This window comes from Schistocerca serialis, chromosome 1, assembly GCF_023864345.2.
Source record: "Schistocerca serialis cubense isolate TAMUIC-IGC-003099 chromosome 1, iqSchSeri2.2, whole genome shotgun sequence".
In the NCBI taxonomy this organism is placed as follows: Eukaryota; Metazoa; Arthropoda; class Insecta; order Orthoptera; family Acrididae; genus Schistocerca; species Schistocerca serialis.
The window spans coordinates 601643438-601664594 of NC_064638.1; positions in this window are offsets into that span (position 1 = coordinate 601643438).

Below are 21157 nucleotides of genomic sequence, written 5' to 3' on the forward strand. Positions count from 1 at the left end.
CGGTGGATGTGGCCGCGTTCACATTGTCTCCTTCGACAGTAGTGGATTCGGCGGTGTCGTTCGAGTCGACGGCAGCCTCGTTCTCAACCTGTAATGTCTCTTCCTGACCGGAAACGGTGCGGCGCCTTCTCTTGTGACGTTTTGGGGAGCGATGTTTCCTTACGTGGCTTTCCGTGTCTGAAGACGGAAGGGAGTCTCGTCGCTCTGGCAAGAAAGCTACCGTAGGGACGATGAGCGAGTCGATCTCCGTCGTCTTGCCGAGGGTTGGGTCAGCGGCCGCTCGCGTCAGCACCGTCGGAACGGGGTCGATGGCCGGCCGAGGCAGCGGGCCGTCCGAGGTGCTCTCCATCGGAGTTTGGTCGGGCTCATTTCTGGCGTTGCGAGGCGGTGGGAGAAACAAGAGCAGTGGCGTAGGTCACTAGTAGCACAGTAGGTTGCGATGCTGGTGGTCTTTCGGCGGCTGGAAGTTGCGAAGTATGCCATTGTAGGCATTCGGATCTAAGGTGGCCTTCTTTACCGCGCTGGGAAAGGTCCAAGGCTGCCCGTCATAAATAATTATTGCACTGCATTCGTCGATCTGTTAAGTAGGACGAGACGCGGCTTCGGCGATCGATAGTGACCTGTCGAACAGCATTTAGGACAGGATATGTCCGTAGTTGTGTCCACTCACTTCTCCTCGGTATGGCCGTGGACTGTGCCGTACAGTCCGAGTGTCGCGGCAACTTTCGCTGCAGGAAGTTCGAGTAGCAATTCATATATGCGTGTCGTACGCTTACCTAAGCCGGCGTGGTTGATGGTTACCGCCCCCACATTGCCATCAGCATGGCAGAAGCGGAGCCCCTGTTTGGTCTCGCGAAGGAAGCGTTCGCAAGTCGCGTCGTCTAAATCAGAATGTAGATTTACTTTAACGGTTCGCCATGTATCGTAGACGGTGAACAGACACGTAAGCAATGGCCGTCAGAATGTAAACAAGGCAAGCTCACGCACAACACACGGAATCTGCCAAAGACAGACTGACTGAGCTTCCCAATCACGACTCACGACCCATCCTCACGGCTTTATTTCCTCCAGTATCTTGTCTTCTACCTTCCAAACTTCACAGAAGCTCTCCAGCGTACCTTGCAAAACTAACACTCCTGAAAGACGGAATTTTGCGGAAAAATGCCTTAGGCACAGCATAGGGAATGCTTCCAGAATGAAATTTTCACCCTGCAGTGGAGTGTGCGCTGATATAAAACTTACTGACAGATTAAAACTGTGTGCCGGACCGAGACTAGAACTTTGAGAGCTTTGCCTTTCATGGACAAGGAAGTTTCATATCAGCGCACACTCGATCCATGACAGTTTTAATCTGCGAGGAAGTTTTCTCTCAATAACTCTTTACATAAGAAAGAAATTTAGACTGCACCTGGTATCACTACTCCATTCTTTATGGAGTATCATTTCAATGATAGTGCATGTTTGTGTGTAGATGAACGGTATCTATTAATATTAAATGAATCCTGCCCATTAAACGTATAATTAGATTTTGCTTGCTTTTCTTAGCAAGCAGGTGGGTCGCCATTAAAGGTGATTGTCGTCATATTAATTTCATACTCGACTGATCAAGTTTTTTCAAATATTGATAAGATAGATAATTCAACAATAAATGATTTTAAATTACTGCATGGAGGATAAGTCTCTCATCGAACGGAAGTATGAGAAGTATGCATTCTGTTCTCTATCAGACAATCGATATTTTTATAGGCAGTGCACTTGATAAAATTGAAGGAATTAAATAAATTGGCCCGCATGAACTGCACAAAGGTCAAATGCTGTAGGATGTATCCCATGAAAAAGAGGTTGAGCATTCACAGCGAAATTTAATTCAAACTGGACAGAGCATTTATTTTACGTAATAAAATTAAAAAGAAATATAACACATTAAATGAAATATAAAGCCTGCTGGTGTCTGGTTTTGACGTTTAAATAATCACAGAATTTAATTAAATTTTTCGCCTGAGGGGCTTGCAAATCGTTAAATATGCGTAAGTAGCAGCAGCAGCGTATTATGGGAAACATACACACTCTCCACATCCACAGTAAAAAGACAAAGAAGGAAGAACAGAAACTAGAAGAATATATCACGCACTGCAGCAGACACAGAGGCGGCTGTTCCACCGGCCAGGCGCCAGAAAATCCATCCATGAAATTAAATGAAACTATGTTCCGAAATGTAATTAGAATTGACAACAGAGATTCGATTACCTACTTACAGGAATACGGATGAAGCTAACACTGATCAGAAAAGAACCACTTTGCCCAAGCTACCCGAAGTCAAACCAAGAAATATACAAAATTCCTGAATGTCGATTAATTCACGAAAAGAACAACACTTGTAAGTTGAAGTTGATATCGAGAGTTGAAGGCCCTCAAAACCATTACTGAACATGTGGAACCGAATGGACAAAGGTACCCGCACTATACTGGTATAAAATGCTGAACACATGAAAATTAAAGAACAGAAAGCCGGGCGCGGTGGCCGAGCGGTTCTAGGCGCTTCAGTCGGGAACCACGCGTTTGCTACGGTCGCAGGTTCGAATCCTGCCTCTGGCATGGATGTGTGTGATATCCCTAGGTTAGTTAGGTTTAAGTAGTTCTAAGTCTAGGGGACCCATGATGTCAGATGTTAAGTCCCATAGTGCTCAGAGCCATTTGAACCATTTTAACGAACAGAAGACTAAAACAAGAAACTCAAACACACACACACATTCAAACCAATAAATATGAATCCTGTCTAGCATCAGACATAGTCTTTACATCATGCTTCTAAAATTCCAAGGTCTGAGAGAACAAAGCCAATATTCATGAAACTGAAGAATTACAAAAACTGTCTTCCCCTGTACCGGATAAAATACTCAGCATGATTGTTAATTCCTGAAACTGCAAGAGAAATCGGTTAAATTTGGACGAGACTGGAACTTGCACAAATTCAGTTTCTATATTCATTTACTACAACCCGTGTCCTAAGAGCATTCACATTCGATGAATTCTCAGGATGAAGTGATGAGAACCCTGACCAAATCGGCGTCGACGCACGGTTAGCGAAAGCTGTCAGAGAGCACCTTACTGCAACCCGCCAAATTAAGCACAATTGATCTTCGACCAGAAGGGAGAGAAACCTCTTTGACACTTTCTAAGCTTACATCAAAGTTGACTAAACTGCCAAAGTAGCAGGCGGGCAGTTTACGTGCCACCATACACGATGAAAATGCGGTATAGATACTCATTCACTCGCCCTGTCATTCTAAGACGGTAGGATTGGAAACTAAGGGTACTGTTACAATAGTAATACATTATAATTAAGTACACGCAGGTATAGGAAGCACAAGTACATAATAAATCTACATACGAATATAAAATGTACACAGAATGAATATGAATTTAGCGAATCTATGGAGTTGCGGGGGATTGGAACATTGTCAGTTGCTGATGATTTCTCCCGGCATGTTTACTGTTCTGAATGCAGATACAGGGGAATGGAGGATCAGATACAACCAAGAGCTTGAGGAACTATACCAGCAGCCCACATAGCAGGAAATGTCAAAGCTATGGGGCCCGGATGGAGGATCATAGATGGTCTCGGAAGCTCCTGGACTTCACACCTACAGGAAAGAGACCCCCCAGGGAGACCCAAGAAGCGTTGGAGAGATGGCCTCCATGAAGATTTGAACCAAGCGTCAATAGATGTGGACGGATGGCGGATAGCAGCAATGGACAGAATACAGTGGAGGAGGAAACTTGTAGAAGCGTGATGAGGTCCACGGGGCCTGATCACGTAGTAGTAGTATGTTTACTGAGAGCACCGAAAGTATAAGGTGCTATAGGACGTCAGAACATGTGAAATGATGTTAAACGTTATTGAAATGTTATGATGGGGGATCATATACAAACCCTTCATTGTTAGTACATACCAGGAATTGGTTGGTGTCAAAGTCTCTGTTAAAACAGTAGCAAGAATAAAAGACGTTCTGTGTATACTTTTTACAGTTTAAGTAATCTGAGGTCCATGTCACAGTCATAGTATTTCTTTGAGCAGTTTTGGAAACAGCTCAGCTGCAGAGGTTTTCTCTACTTATTCTTCAATTCGATTTGAAGAATTGCTCTGTGGTTGACAACAGTAGATTAGTCCCTACAGTAAAGGAAGGAAATAAACAGCGTGAGTTTACTACAGCAATGCCTCTGCTTTGGCATGGAGTGATACGTAACGCAAACGTGAAGCTATGTTGGGATCGCTGATATAAGGCTTTTTTAGTTGCTCGCGTTAGGAATGGCGAGACGGTATCTGCGTCGGCCATCTTTGTTCCGTAGGGCGTGTCTTCTCGTAACATCAAATGCTCGTTTCGCCTGCGGCCGAAGATACGGAGCGGCGGAACGAAAACTGTAACGAGGTAACGGGACCCGCGGGACAAGCGCTCAACCAGAGACGGGGAAGTTACCTCGCCCCGTATCTCCGAGCCCCGAGCTAAACCAGTAAGGAAAAAGTGCTTAGGTGTTTCCTCGGATTTGCTCATTCATCAGGCCGAGTTTCTACAAAATTACCATTCAGCAGCGCTGAATCCATCTGTCAGTTGACGCAGTGATTTAAATTTAATCGAACAACTTCGACGACGTTCTTCGTTTTCTCGTACTTTGACATCAAAGAAGCGAGCAGTAGCAATAAGGACAATTTAATATTGCTATTATCCTCTGACTTTGGAGGTACGATTGTGAAGAGCCACGAAATGAGCAAGGTGAAAGTGAACTTCAAATTGGAAGATGTGTGGGAATAAAGTAACGGAGATCGCAACGTTATATTCAATGGCTGTATTTTCATTATGGCTGAAAGAAATACTTTAGAACATACGTTAAGTGGAACACATCTTTTAATTTTAACCACCATTTTCCACGATGATACGACTCTAGCCTCCATGTAGTCCTATTTTGTGTTATCCTCTTAAATTTCTGCAAACTCACAACATTTAATATACGCAGAAACATGTGCACCATATATGCCTGTCTTTTCATTTCATTACAACTTTTATTCCTCACGTCTTCTTCCACTGTGAAATTACTATCGGGGCCTTCACGTGATGAAAGACTGTTAAAACACGATGGTATTCGATCGAAAAGGAGCGAAATTTAGAAGACATCGTCATTCAACAGCGAATGCTGATGCAAAATATAATGATGAAGAAGATGCCTTCATACATGTCTGACAAGCCCGGTTTTATTACGGTAAATTTACCGTAAAGACTATTTTTACCGTCTGTCTCATTTAACATTCTTTGATTTTGTCCTTCATTTAATTGTTGGCAACTCTTCCTTAGCATGTTCTGCATGTTTGCGGTTCCGTGTTTTTAGCTCTTACCTCGTTCTTATACACTCTTCTGTGGTAAGGGCTGCCTCTCTCGACAGTAACGCCTACAGTCCAGAAGCAGAGTACAACTATTTTTGTAGCACTAAACGGTCCTTTAAATCGTAGTCGGTATATAGCAGAATTTCTGTCTTCGAGATGCAGTAGCTTTGGTGTTGTAAGTTGATACTATCTCGGTAGGTCTCAGTCGCATACCACGTAGCTTGTGGGAGCCAAAATAAACGCTAAGTCGATGGCCGAAAACTTAGCAGAGAAGGAATGTTACAAGTCATATGAGTCTAAATTATTTCTTATGAACTTATTTATTTGTTTTTGAATTGATCTTTAAAATAAATGCAACATTTACTGAATCAGCAGACATAAAGGCTGGTACTAAAAGTGAAACTTATCAGTATTTTGATAAGCTGGATAATAAGGAAAAGAGGTGTAAAATCAGTTTCAAATATTTGTTTGGATTCACAATACAGTACTTCAAATGTGGAACACTACCTAAAAAAACATTCCACCATAACACCAAAGTTAAATTAATTGCTTACCATGGTAATAATAGAGTGAACAGAGCGTTACATATTTGCTAGTGCAAATAGATAACGACATGAACGGAAGAAAAGTGTAAATAAAAAAATTAGTTTTCCGGTATTTGAGTTTCATTAATTATGGTATTAAAAAGCTATACTAGGAAATAATATCTTAGCAATGCGATCTGCCGTTATAAACTTGAATACTCAGAATTCACTTTAAATACTTTTATAAAGGCTGTTTTTTGAGAAGCAGTTGCGACCTTATAACACAAACGGACCCATTTCAGATACTATTGTTTTTGAGTGATTGAACGGAGGAAGTTTAAGCAAGATTTGATTTGATTCTCTGATACTCTGTTCCATAATTTGATATTTACAGTTGCACATTTTTAAAATTTGTAATCGATATTGAAAAAAATGTTTAATTTAACGCTTGTGTTATTCTATTTAAAACTCGTGAACATCGTCTCATCGTCTCTCTTTGCCGTCGACACATATTAAAAACAGAGATGGAGTGAAGGAATCGATGAAGATACTCCAATCTTGTTATCAAATATAACCATCTAATTAGTTGAGAAAAGGAGAAAACATAATGCAATAAAAGGAGCAGGCGGAAGGGAATACAGACGTCCTAGAAATTGAAGACTGTAGAAGTATGAATAATTAGAAGAAAGACAGACGCAGCTTATAGAAAAATGAATGAAACCTTTGGAGAAAGAGAAGCAACTGTATGAAAATGAGGAACTCAGATGGTAATGTAGTGCTAAACAAAGAAGAGGAAATAGGAAAGTGGAAGGAACATATGGAAGGAATATACAGAGTGTCTATGTAAGTACGAGCAGAACCAATTTGAGGGCAATACCACAGAAAGAGAAGAAGTAGGTGAAGATGAGGTGGAAGGTAAGATGCTGCGAGAAGAATCTGACAGAGCACCTAAAGACCTATATGGAAACAGCGTCCCTGTAGTACACGAAATTGCCTCTGAGTTATTGAGAACTTTCTGAGAGTAGCCACGACGAAATTATTCCACCTGATAACCTCAGATCTCAGAAAGGAAGCAATAATTCCAATTTCAAATTAGCCAAGTGGTGGCAGGTACTAATACTAGCGAACCATCAGTTTAGTAAGTCATGGTTAGACGTTATTGAACTAATTATTTACAGAAGAATGGAAAAATTGGTAGACGATAACCTTGGAGTAGATTTGTTAGGGTTCTGGAGAAACGTAGGAACGCGTGAAGGCTACGTTTACAGTATTTGTAGATTTAAAGAAAGCTCGGGGATAAAATACAGGGATCTAAAAATTATATACCGGGTGGTTATAATTAAAGTTCAGCAGCTCACAAAGGTCCACTGTGGGCAGCAAAATTTATAGATGTTCTAATGCGTTAATGCTAAACCAATTTACACTGTGCAGAAAAATGTGTTCCAACTTCGGCCACCAGGTGCAAATCAGGCGCTGTGAATGCAAGAAATAGGTGTGCAGATGTCTCCATGGATTAGAAACGTGACGTTGGCATAAACTGTTAAACAAGTGAGAAAAGCGTAATGTTCATACTATTATTAAACTCCAAGTACACAATTTGTGCAGTATGAACATCGGTGATGCCACCGAGATGCTGCATCTGTAAAACTATGTTATCAACGGTTGCTTGCAGGAGTTCCGGAGGTATTTGAGGAACGTGTTCCTGTGTAATGGCCTCGTCACACCATTGAGCATTGCCCAGCCACATGTCACCAACTTCGACCCATGCCAGAAACCGAACAGCAGATTTAGAACATTGCTGCAGATCAGAAGGATTCAGTCGCTGTACCGTCTGGATTTTTTACAGGTACCAGACTGCAAAACTTTCCGGATTTTTGACTGTGGGATGGACAATACTCGTAATACTCGTTTTACGCTGAGTACTAACACTACCCGGGGCACGTAGGCATGCTCAGTTACAGCAACAGCAACCACATCAACAACTTCCATTGGTATAGGACCCCTTCCTGTTCCATGTACCACACCAAGCTTACCCGTTTTTTTCGAATTTCTTTGTCATCTTCTTTAAACCATTTAATGACATCGGGCCTCTCCTCAGATCTTCCATTCGGCGATTTTCTATGAAGGCAGCACTGTAATTGCTGCCTTTCACATAAAACAGTTTCACTAAGGACGCAGTCTCTCTTCTCTATAGGCATCTGTTCACTCACGTTATCGCTCGTCTAATGACAGCGTGGATGTCATCCCGTGGTTTCGTCCAAGGATCGCCGTGCCACACCACGGTTAACAAGGCGCGTCGATACCACATACATTAGTTGTGTCTCGCTGCAATCCGTAAGGAGGAATGGGAGAGGTTAAAGAAACTTGCCTTCTCTCCCAGCACAGCAGTACCTCGCACAGAGGTCAATATATGAGCCAAACTTGGAAGCGCTCGTCCCACTTCGTGACGTCAGCTGAAGCAGTCATCGAGTAGGAGTAATGAGTTATTCAAGTTTCAGGTACACATTTACTATGGTAAATGTTGGACATTGTACTTCCAGAGAAGACTTTATGACTGTATGCATCAAATGATGCTTTAATAGTCAACGAAAGTTGTAAATTAGGAAGCGCACACATACCGTTATACAAACAGCGTACAGCGCCGGAGTATCACCTGGTGGCCACAACTGGAACTACACTACTGGCCATTAAAATTGCTACACCACGAACATGACGTGCTACAGACGCGAAATTTAACCGACAGGAAGAAGATGCTGTCATATGCAAATGATTAGCTTTTCAGAGCATTTACACAAGGTTGGCGCCGGTGGCGACACCTACAATGTGCTGACATGAGGAAAGTTTGCAGCCGATTTCTCATCCACAAACAGCAGTTGATCGGAGTTGCCTGGTGAAACGTTGTTGTGATGCCTCGAGTAAGGAGGAGAAATGCGTACCATCACGTTTCCGACTTTGATAAAGGTCGGATTGTAGCCTATCGCGATTGCGGTTTATCGTATCGCGACATTGATGCTCGCTTTGGTCGACATCCAATGACTGTTAGCAGAATATGGAATCAGTGGGTTCAGGAGGGTAATACGGAACGCCGTGCTGGTTCCCAACGGCCTCGCATCACTAGCAGTCGAGATGACGCGCATCGACAGGGATCGAGACGTAGGTGCACGATCCGTTTCGCCATGCGGATCATATGCCTGTCATCGCCATACTGGCGTATTACCCGGCGTGATGGTATCGGGTGCCATTGGTTACACGTCTCGGTCACCTCTTGTTCGCATTGACGGCACTTTGAACAGTGGACGTTACATTGCAGATGTGTTACGACCCGTGGCTCTACCATTCATTCGATCCCTGCGAAAACCTACATTTCAGCAGGATAATGCACGACCGCATGTTGCAGGTCCTGTACGGGCCTTTCTGGATACAGAAAATGTTCGACTGCTGCCCTGGCCAGCACATTCTCCAGATCTCTCTCCAATTGAAAACGTCTAGTCAATGGTCGCCAAGCAACTGGCTCGTCACAATAAGCCAGTCACTACTCTTGATGAACTGTGGTATCGTGTTGAAGCTGCATGGGTAGCTGTACCTATACACGCCATCCAAGCTCTGTTTGACTCAATGCCCAGCTGTATCAAGGCCGTTATTACGGCCAGAGGTGGCTATTCCGGGTACTGATTTCTCAGGATCTATGCACCCAATTCGTATGAAAATGTAATCACATGTCAGTTCTAGTATAATATATTTGTCCAATGAATACTTGTTTATCATCTGCATTTCTTCTTGGTGTAGCAATTTTAATGGCCAGTAGTGTAATTTGTTTTCCAACGTGAATCGATTCCGCTTTAACGCATTAGCATATCTACCCAGTTTCGTTGCCATGCGATAATCGCAACCAACACAGGACGTTCGTGGGTAGCTGTACTTTAGTTTTAACCACTTGGTACAACTTGTGCAGAAACCAGACTGCAGCTGTAAGAGTCGAAGGACGTGACAGAGAAACTATAGTTGAGAAGGGACTAGAACAGGGCTGTAGCCCACCCAGGTGTAATTTCTACGTTGAATAAGGTGAGAAAGAAACCATGGCGAAATGTGGAGAGGTACTTAAAGTGAAGGGAGAAGAAAAAAAACTGAGATTTGTCGATGACACTGAAATTCCATCAGACAGGGCTAAGGAGATGGAAGAGCAGGTGCATTGAATAGTGTCTTGAAAAGAAAAAGAAATTTTAATGTAGTTTAATTAAATCATCCCATGCTGATGTAAAAAGAATAGAAAATCAGAGACTAAAAGCAGTACAAGAGCTTTGTTATTTGGTGAGGAAAGTAGCTGATGTTGGCCGAAGTAGGGAACATACTAAGTATAAATTGGGAAACAGCAAGAAAACCTTTGGTGAGAAAAAGCAATTTCTTAACATCTAATACAGAGTTAGTTGTTAAGAAGTCTTTTCTGAAGGTATTAGATTGGAGCTGGGACTTGTATGGAATTTAAACGTGTATAATAGGCAGTTCATACAAGAAGAAGATCCAAACTTTTGAAATGTAAAGCTATAGAATGCTGAAGATTAGGTTCTAGATGGGATAACAAATGCGGAGGTATGGAATTGAATTAGGGAAAAACAAATTTCTGGCATAATTTGACTAAAAGGAAAGATCAATTGACAGGACACATTCTGAGACATCAAGGGATTGTCAATATGGAAATGGAAGAAAGTGTCGGGGGGTAAAAACTGTAAAGGGAAACCAGGACTTACATACACGAAGCATGTTGAAATGGATGTAGTTATGCAGAGAAGAGTCTTGCACAGGATAGACTATCGTTGAGCGCTTCAGCAAACCAATCTTCGGATTGAAGACAACAACAACAATACAGATCAAAATATCGAGACTTTTCTCCCTGTATTATATGATTATGGTAGTATTCTAATAATAGTAGTCAATTAGTAATGTATCAATGCTTTTCGTTCTATAGTCCCTATCTGTCGAGCAGCAGCGTAAGTACAACTGGACAAGGCGGCAGACTAGGAATCTGTCCGTTCTGCGTCCTGGTCTCGACGTTTATATTCACACGTTTCTAACCTTCTTTCAAAGAGTCGTGTGGTAGTTTTTTCTGTCACCACTGAAACTACTGGTAACGACCTCATTAAAAAAAACACAGTAAACATTTATTTGTAACGCGCGGTAATGATCGAGCTTACTGAGCAACTTTAAACTTTTGGCTAACACCTCGATCAGTTCTGGTATCGAAATAAAGCGGCGTGCAACATAGCATGTTGGAAAGTAGGGACTGGCCACGAATAGGGGACGCCATTACTTTCTGTTCATGCTTCAAAAGCAGTACAAATAGGGTGTACAGTATTCGAAGCGCGTATAGACCGGTATGATTGCACTGCGATACGTGCATGAATATATCGATAAATAAATCTTTATTTCATCTCGGTTCCTTATTAAACTTCGATTATATCTCTCTATGAAAGTGCCACGATTATTATTTTTATTACTGTTGTTCCTTTCCAAAGAAATATTGTAGCGATACGTTTGGTGGAATATCAGAAATAAAAAATAAAATTACGAGATGTGGTGGTTCTTTATGTATTGGTTTTTTCATATTACGAAAAGTTGAAGTTAATGTTATTGTGCCTGCTTCACAACTGTAAAATTATTTACGTCAGTGACTCAGTTGCGGTGCTTCCCGCAGTTAATTAGCCCGAGACTGTTGTAAGGTGTCAGGCAAATCCAACACCTTCCATGAAAACCCTGACATGATAAGCAAATCCAGCAGTATGTCACATAGCTCCGAATAAATCGTGACATTAAATTAACCAAAGTAATGCGATTAACGAGTGAGCAAATGGAATATCACAGACTAACACAAGAGTGCTTAAATGCATGTCATACCTTCCCACCGTGAAACAGACGCAGTTCCGAGGGGAGAAACGAGAACGGAAGCCGAGAGCAAAACCATGTTAAGCTAGAAGGCCCTACGATAAGGGACGGATACCCACGTTGCCAGCCAACTGCCAGGACCACCCCCCAGCCCATGTTAAAAGATAGAGCCCTCCAGAAGAACAGTATAGATCTTACGATAACACTAAAAGGGCCACACCAGCTGCAAGTATTAGCGTGAGACTTTTTCGCGTCTCTGTTACGTTGCAAACGTTAAAAACATTGCCCCACCACGAAAAGTATAACGTTTCTCATTGGACAGACAGAATTTTTGTAAGCGGAGCTTAAGGTTAACATTGAGACCCTGATTGGTCAGATGAAAACACAGCCAGATAGTTTTTTTTTTTTTTTTTTTAAACCAACTTCGGTAAATTGTAGTGAGGAGAAGTTAGGAGAGAGTTGCTTCCGAGACGGCGAGCTGTATGGAGCTGCGCCGCCCGCCGCCCGCCGCCCGTCGCCCCCTGACACTGCCTAACCAACGACAAGGTAATGAACGCGCGTGATGCCGCATAACAGCGCAAAAGCTTCACTCAGAATTGCAGAAGTCTCATCTGTTACACCCCCTTTTTACGTAATACTAGTGTCGATCGTCAATTAAATCTCATGGTGTTCATATTTCCTACTTGAAGTAAAAATCTGAAACGCGATGATTTTTCTGTTACATAATTATTGAGAAGCCACATCAGGCACTGCAATTTACGACAAGTTAGATAAGTAATTAAAGATAATTGAGGGTCACTGTAGACCATTTTGATAGTTTTCTCTTTTGTGAAACTTAATTTAAACCTAGATTATAGATGTGATATGGCATAGGTCATCCTTCGATCCATTGTAGAACTTGGAAACCCATTCAGGGAATATTCGTTCACATTTTTGTTGAACGCAGTTGGTTTTTATCATCCTGTATTAAAACATTTCCTTTTATCAATAGTGCAATTTATAAACAATGTTTTGTGAGTAGAATAAAATTTCCAGTGGTAAACTTAACTGCTTTTTCGACGTTATTTTACCAGCTAACTAAAAATAGGAAAGCCTTGAACCCCTTCCACTAAATTTAGTTAGTATTAAGATTCTTTTACAGGGAGTGCAGTGGAGCTGACGCTGAAATCATTAAGCATTTGATTATATCATCGCTAGTCTCACTGAACTCTTCTGAACTCTACATGTCATGTGTGGTCTGACGTCTCCTTACCAGAAACAGGTCCCAGGTTCAAACTAGTCAATTCCCTAAAAAACACGCTCAGAGCGTCGTTGCGCGAAAGTGGTAGGGAGACACGACTTAGAACAAACAGACACCACGCAAAAAGTTAGACGGTATTTTTATATTAAAAGACGCCACCACTCACGTCGTTCTATTAGTCTAGTATGAAGCAGTAATATCAAATATACGACGAAATATGTTGTGGAAAATAGAGTTCTGTTAAACGTGTTTAGTTGTGTGCAAATGGAAGGTTGAGGAGGTTCTCACGACTTCGTTACGTTAGAATCGAAAAAAATTTTCTGAACTCAGTTTATAATATATGATTCAATTTCGGAAATAATGATTACTTTTATTCTTGCAAAGAAAGAACCGCAGCCGGCCGAAGTGGCCGTGCGGTTAAAGGCGCTGCAGTCTGGAACCGCGAGACCGCTACGGTCGCAGGTTCGAATCCTGCCTCGGGCATGGATGTTTGTGATGTCCTTAGGTTAGTTAGGTTTAACTAGTTCTAAGTTCTAGGGGACTAATGACCTCAGCAGTTGAGTCCCATAGTGCTCAGAGCCATTTGAACCAAGAACCGAAAATAATGAAAAATCTTTTACGTTTACATTTATTTTTACTTGTCAAAATTAGCGAATATTAAGATATTTATTTCGAATCTTGGTCGTTATCATTTGGAACAATGCCGCTGACCTCTGCACCGATGTTCCCCCATAAAATTTGCATAAAGAAATTAATTTTACCACTTCGTGAATATAGGAGGTGGTTCATATAAAAATTGACAACACTTTTATGTAATATTTGACTATACTTAGGCTAAATATTACATTAAACTTAAACTTTTTCGTGCCTCGTCACAAAATGACTTCTTATACTACGAAGAAACAAAAGGGAAGAGAGAGATCTTATTGAAAAAAAAAAAAAAAAAAAACAGATTGCAATTCATTCGCAGATCATATTATTGATTACAGAGTTTTTGTTATTTTTCTGAGAAGAGATATTATATTTCGTTACGACGTCATTTTTGGTATATTTGCGAAGTTATTTAATGTCATTTTTATCACGTTATGTAGCGTACCGCCACATAGACTCGAATGCAGTACGGACAGACTTCTAGTCAGCGGCCCCACCCAGTGCTCATCCTCTAGCGATCTAGTATTGCAATGAGCAGGTTCGCAAAATTTTGAAACCTTAATTGATCGGAAACGATTGAGAAGCGGAGCATACTAGAACAAGACGTGTTACATCCAAGTAGGTACTACAGTCATTCGAAAAATGAACAGCATTGGTGATCCATGACACGTATACCTACCTTGCCAGTTGTGCTGTTGCATCTAACGCTCAGACACCGTTCGTTCGTATGCAACTCGATCTGCTCCGTGATATTCATCATTCATCAGCCATAAGTATCCGCACTCACCAGCTTCATAAGGCCATCGTTGTTACAGCTCATTAGAAAACAGAAGATCCTCAAATGGTTCAAATGGCTCTGAGCACTATGGGACGTAACTGCTGTGGTCATCAGTCCCCTAGAACTTAGAACTACTTAAACCTAACTATCCTAAGGACATCACACACATCCATGCCCGAGGCAGGATTCGAACCTGCGACCGTAGCGGCCACGCGGTTCCAGACAGAAGATCCTCCCTCCCCCCCCCCCCCCCCCCCCCCCCCCCCCGACCCCGTCCCACATAATGTATATCTTTCTCCTCCATCGATTTGAGGTGAAATGATGTGATGATGTCACCATTCACTTATATCCTGCGTACCCCTTTCACCTTTACGAGTTATTTATAGATCAGTTGACATGAGCTTAAAACGTATTCTGTGATACTCTGTTGGTCGTAGTCCCACAATGAATCTCAATTTTCGACGGTGGGGTCTCTTCTTATTCTTCAGCTGGACATTTATCTATCGTCCAATGGTGTGGCTCGGTAGCTGCAGCAGCAATGTGGGTGAATGCGAACCGAAGGAACCTGCGCTCTATTCACGGCCGGATCGGCGATTTTTTCCTCTCGGAGACTGGGTGTTGGGTTGTCTTCACCGACACGCAAGTCACTCAAATCGCGTCACATAAAACGGCATGCAACCGGCGGCGAGCCGCCATGCGACAGCAAAAGATTTCACAAATGGACATACATCTGCGAGAGGAACTACACTCCTGGAAATGGAAAAAAGAACACATTGACACCGGTGTGTCAGACCCACCATACTTGCTCCGGACACTGCGAGAGGGCTGTACAAGCAATGATCACACGCACGGCACAGCGGACACACCAGGAACCGCGGTGTTGGCCGTCGAATGGCGCTAGCTGCGCAGCATTTGTGCACCGCCGCCGTCAGTGTCAGCCAGTTTGCCGTGGCATACGGAGCTCCATCGCAGTCTTTAACACTGGTAGCATGCCGCGACAGCGTGGACGTGAACCGTATGTGCAGTTGACGGACTTTGAGCGAGGGCGTATAGTGGGCATGCGGGAGGCCGGGTGGACGTACCGCCGAATTGCTCAACACGTGGGGCGTGAGGTCTCCACAGTACATCGATGTTGTCGCCAGTGGTCGGCGGAAGGTGCACGTGCCCGTCGACCTGGGACCGGACCTCAGCGACGCACGGATGCACGCCAAGACCGTAGGATCCTACGCAGTGCCGTAGGGGACCGCACCGCCACTTCCCAGCAAATTAGGGACTCTGTTGCTCCTGGGGTATCGGCGAGGACCATTCGCAACCGTCTCCATGAAGCTGGGCTACGGTCCCGCACACCGTTAGGCCGTCTTCCGCTCACGCCCCAACATCGTGCAGCCCGCCTCCAGTGGTGTCGCGACAGGCGTGAATGGAGGGACGAATGGAGACGTGTCGTCTTCAGCGATGAGAGTCGCTTCTGCCTTGGTGCCAATGATGGTCGTATGCGTGTTTGGCGCGGTGCAGGTGAGCGCCACAATCAGGACTGCATACGACCGAGGCACACAGGGCCAACACCCGGCATCATGGTGTGGGGAGCGATCTCCTACACTGGCCGTACACCACTGGTGATCGTCGAGGGGACACTGAATAGTGCACGGTACATCCAAACCGTCATCGAACCCATCGTTCTACCATTCCTAGACCGGCAAGGGAACTTGCTGTTCCAACAGGACAATGCACGTCCGCATGTATCCCGTGCCACCCAACGTGCTCTAGAAGGTGTAAGTCAACTACCCTGGCCAGCAAGATCTCCGGATCTGTCCCCCATTGAGCATGTTTGGGACTGGATGAAGCGTCGTCTCACGCGGTCTGCACGTCCAGCACGAACGCTGGTCCAACTGAGGCGCCAGGTGGAAATGGCATGGCAAGCCGTTTCACAGGACTACATCCAGCATCTCTACGATCGTCTCCATGGGAGAATAGCAGCCTGCATTGCTGCGAAAGGTGGATATACACTGTACTAGTGCCGACATTGTGCATGCTCTGTTGCCTGTGTCTATGTGCCTGTGGTTCTGTCAGTGTGATCATGTGATGTATCTGACCCCAGGAATGTGTCAATAAAGTTTCCCCTTCCTGGGACAATGAATTCACGGTGTTCTTATTTCAATTTCCAGGAGTGTATATGTATATTTCTGTGAGATGATATTGGTCGATCTTTTGCTATGTTAACACGTCAGACGCTATTGATGGGAACAACTGGACTTGGCAGTGATACGGAATGCACGTGAGGTGAGAACAACGCTTTCCATTTTACTGAGGTAAGCTAAGCACGTCAACAGTACTGTAAATGAAATGGTAATGAGGTTTCAGTAGCGATGGGAGGCAGTAAAATCCTATGTAGAACTATCACATCTGCGAACATACTGTTGCCGACACTGCAGAGCATTTTGTGCAGAAACATACCTATAGGCGGTCGTCTGACTTGTAAAGATGGGGGAGAAGAAGTAATTTTTCAAAGAGAATGACGGCGATAAAGCTTCATTACTTGGCGGGTGTAGTCCGCGATGAAGTCGCTGCAGCTCCGTATTTATACACATAATTAAATACTCCACTCTCGTTTGCCCCGGCCACCCTTTCCCGCCTAGGAGCCCCCCCCCCCCTCCCCCCCAGAGCTACAGCGTTAAAAGTTTGGGGAAATTATACAGGGGAAGGAGCACTTTCCTCTTTTCTTTTCCGCCGCTCAGAGCCGAAATAAGGTGGGCAAAGCCGGGCAGAGCGGGGAAGAGCAGGGAAGAGCGGTAGCCCTCCCAGAGGAGACGGGCAAGCGCAGCCAATTACGGGACGCAAACGCGCCGTCGCCTTGCCGCACCGTACAAATGTGGGCCTCCCAGCACCGCCCGGTTCCCACAGAGACCATTACGACGGCAACGCAGCCCAGGGGCCTAATAGGGGGACTATATTCAACAGCCCAAACATGTCGCTGAAGGATTTCATTTAATACAACCGAAAGGGCAGTCACCTGTCTCTTTAGGCTGTTGTATCATGAGCTCGCAGTTTCCTGAGAGAAGTGGTTTATCAAATAGATTTTGTGAAACGTTTGTTGTAGGATCTTAATGCATGTTCTCACCTCAGACGTTGTGATCCACGTGGAAGAAAACGAGCTTCAATCAAAGAACCGACGTGTGGTAAGAAAGAAGCCGCTAATGTGAACCACAAGTTCCTTTATTGGCAAATGACTTCTTACAAACAATGGAGGAAAGCGCACAGGTAGCGTGAATCTTCCTAGCTTCCCGTAAGGCGTTCGAGACTGCGTCACACCGTTCCGATCATACGGAGTGTTTAGATTTTTACGCGTTGACCATGAACTGCTCTTTAATATTTACTGTAGAAACAAGATAATAATTTTATAGGATTCGTCGCTTTATTCCGATTTCAATACTGTCTTTAGATTTTTCCTAGCTCTTTAGGAAGCAATTTTAGTTCAAAAATTGGCTCTGAGCACTATGGGACTTAACTGCTGTGGTCATCAGTCCCCTAGAACTTAGAACTACTTAAACCTAACTAACCTAAGGACATGATACACATCCATGCCCGAGGCAGGATTCGGACCTGCGACCGCAGCGGTCGCGCGGTTCCAGACTGTAGCGCCTAGAACCGCTCGGCCACTCCGGCCGGCAAGCAATTTTACTGTTTTTCGTTGAATATACATGTATATTACATTCTAGTTTTGGAACAGTCAAAAACTCGCCATGCTGTTACTGTCCGTGGCCACTAGTTTCACCCCTCTCCCCCGCGGAGAAATCCAAACAACATCCACCTACTGTTCGACAAGGTATCAATTTTCCATCTCATTTGGCTCGATGCTACCCCTTCGATCATACTACAGCTCTTGCTTACCTCTCTAGCCCGACCATTATACTGCAACTTGCGTCTCATATCGCTCAATGGATCCTTCCATACCTTGAGAGATATACTCGTATGTATATGGGCTAATGCATGTTCTGTCACAACTGGAGCGAAAGAAGTAAATGTGACTGTAATAATAAAGAAATAGAGGTGAGGAGTACTTGTGCCAGCAAATGATTGGTGAATGGATGCTGGATTTGATAAGACCGACATGGTTACTTAATGCAGGAATGACTTGGATGCAACCGAACTCGTAAAAAGTCTAGAGGGAGATCTTTGCCTTGTAGTCGATGTCAAATAGCTGATAACGGTTATGATAATGGTATGAACTGGACTGACCATCAATGAAACAGTAGAGCCCTCTTTGTCAAAAACGGTCGCACAACAATGCTTCTAGTGTCGCTTAAGACCAGCAGTCCATTAACTGTTAAGTGCAGCCGCACTTGCGCGTCGGTGATGATGAAATGAAGATGAGGACAACACACAGCTCAGTCGTCGAGTGGAGAATATCTTCCACTCCGCTAGGAATCTTACACAAGTCCCTTCGGTAAGCATTCAGCCACGTTGATTTCGCAGTTACCGAGGCGCATCCTTCGCACGATGTAAATCGTTATCAAAATTATGATACAGACCCCAGTGAATTACACAAATAATTTGAAGCCATATTGTCCATTAATCGACCATGACTGTTTCAGAAATATGAAAACGTTTTCAAATAGCGCTACCACTCACAAAATTTATTCATAAATAAATTGCACACATCAAAATAAGTTTTGCATCACCTCGATTCCGAGAGTTCCGGAACAGTAAATTGGAAACTGAGATCAACATAAACATTATTTCCGCCCTTTTTATTGCTCATGAAAACCACACATTGCGTGTTGTACCACCAAACAGCGAGACTTTCAGAGGTGGTGGTCCAGATTGCTGTACACAACGGTACCTCTAATACCCAGTAGCACGTCCTCTTGCATTGGCATACTATCCACAACTACATAAAGGCAATGTTGGTCCAGATTGTCCCACTCCTCAACGGCGATTCGACGAAGATCCCTCAGAGTGGTTGGTGGGTCACGTCGTCCATAAACAGCACTTTTCAATCTATTCCAGGAATTTTGATAGGGTTCATGTCTGGAGAACATGCTGTCCAGTCTAGTCGAGCGATGTCGTTATCCTGAAGGAAGTCATTCACAAGATATCCACGCACGATAGGGGCGCGAATCGTCGTTCACGATGACGAATGCCCCGCAAATATGCTGCCGATATGATAGCAATATCGGTCAGAGGATGGCATTCACGTATCGTACAGCCGTTACGGCGCCTTCCATGACCACAGCGGCGTACGTCGGCCCCACATAATGCCACCCCAAAACAGCAGGGAACCTCCACCTTGCTGCATTCGCTGGATACTGTGTCTAAGGCGTTCAGACTGACCGGGTTGCCTCCAAACACGTCTCCGACGATTGTCTGGTTGAAGGCATATGCGACACTCATCGGTGAAGAGAACGTGATGCCAATCCTGAGCGGTCCATTCGGCATATTGTTGGGCCCATCTGTATCGCACTCCATGGTGTTGTGATTGCAAAGATGGACCTCGCCATGGACGTCGGGAGTGAAGTTGAACATCATGCAGCCTATTGCGCACAGTTTGAGTGGTAACACGACGTCCTGTGGCTGCACGAAAAGCATTGTTCAACATAGTGACTTTGCTGTCAGGGTTCCTCCGAACCATAATCCGTAGGTAGCAGTCATCCACTGCAGTAGTAGCCCTTGCGCGGCCTGAGCGAAGCATGTTATCGACAGTTCCTGTCTCTCTGTATCTCCTCCACGTACGAACAATATCGCTTAGGGTCACTCCGAGACGCCTGGACACTTCCTCTTGTTCAGAGCCCTTACTTGCACAAAGTAACAGTGCAGACGCGATCGAACCGCGGTATTGACTGTCTAGGCATGGTTGAACTACAGACAACACGATCTGTGTAACTTCTTCCTGGTGCAATGACTGGAATTGTTCGGCTGTCGGACCCCTCTGTCTAATAGGTGCTGCTCATGCATGGTTGTTTACATCTTTGGCCGGGTTTAGTGACATCTCTGTACAGTCAAAGGGACAGTGTCTGTGACAGAATATTCGCAGTCAACGTCTATCTTCAGGAGCTCTGGGAACCGGGGTGATGCAAAACTTCTTTTTGATGTTTTAATTACCGATGTGTTGCGAGGTCACACCTCATTATCAAGCTGTACTGGCATTACAATAACATTTAACATACTTTTATATTAATGTTAGAGTCTGTTGATATGAATGATTTATTGACACGTAGTCAGCACGGATTCAGAAAATATCTTTCTTGCGAAACAAAACTAACTCTTTTATACTCATGAAGTAATGAGTGATATCGACAGGGTATGTCAAATTGATTCCATATTTTTAGATTTCCAGAAGGCTTTCGACACCGTTCCTCACAAGCGTCTACAAACCAAACTGCGTGCCTATAGAATATCGTCTCAGTTGTGCGTCTCGATTCGTGATTTGCTGTCAGAAAGGTCACAGTTCGTAGTAACAGACGGAAAGTCATCGAGTAAAACAGAAATAATATCCGGCGTTCCCCAAGGAAGTGTTATAGGCCCTTTGTTGTTCCTGATCTATATTAACGACATAGGAGACAATCTGAGTAGCCCTCTTAGATTGTTTGCAGATGATGCTGTCATTTACCGTCTTGTAAAGTCATCGGATGATCAAAACGAATTGCGAAATGATTTAGATAAGATATCTGTGTGGTGCGAAAAGTGGCAACTGACCGTGAACAAAGAAAAGTGTG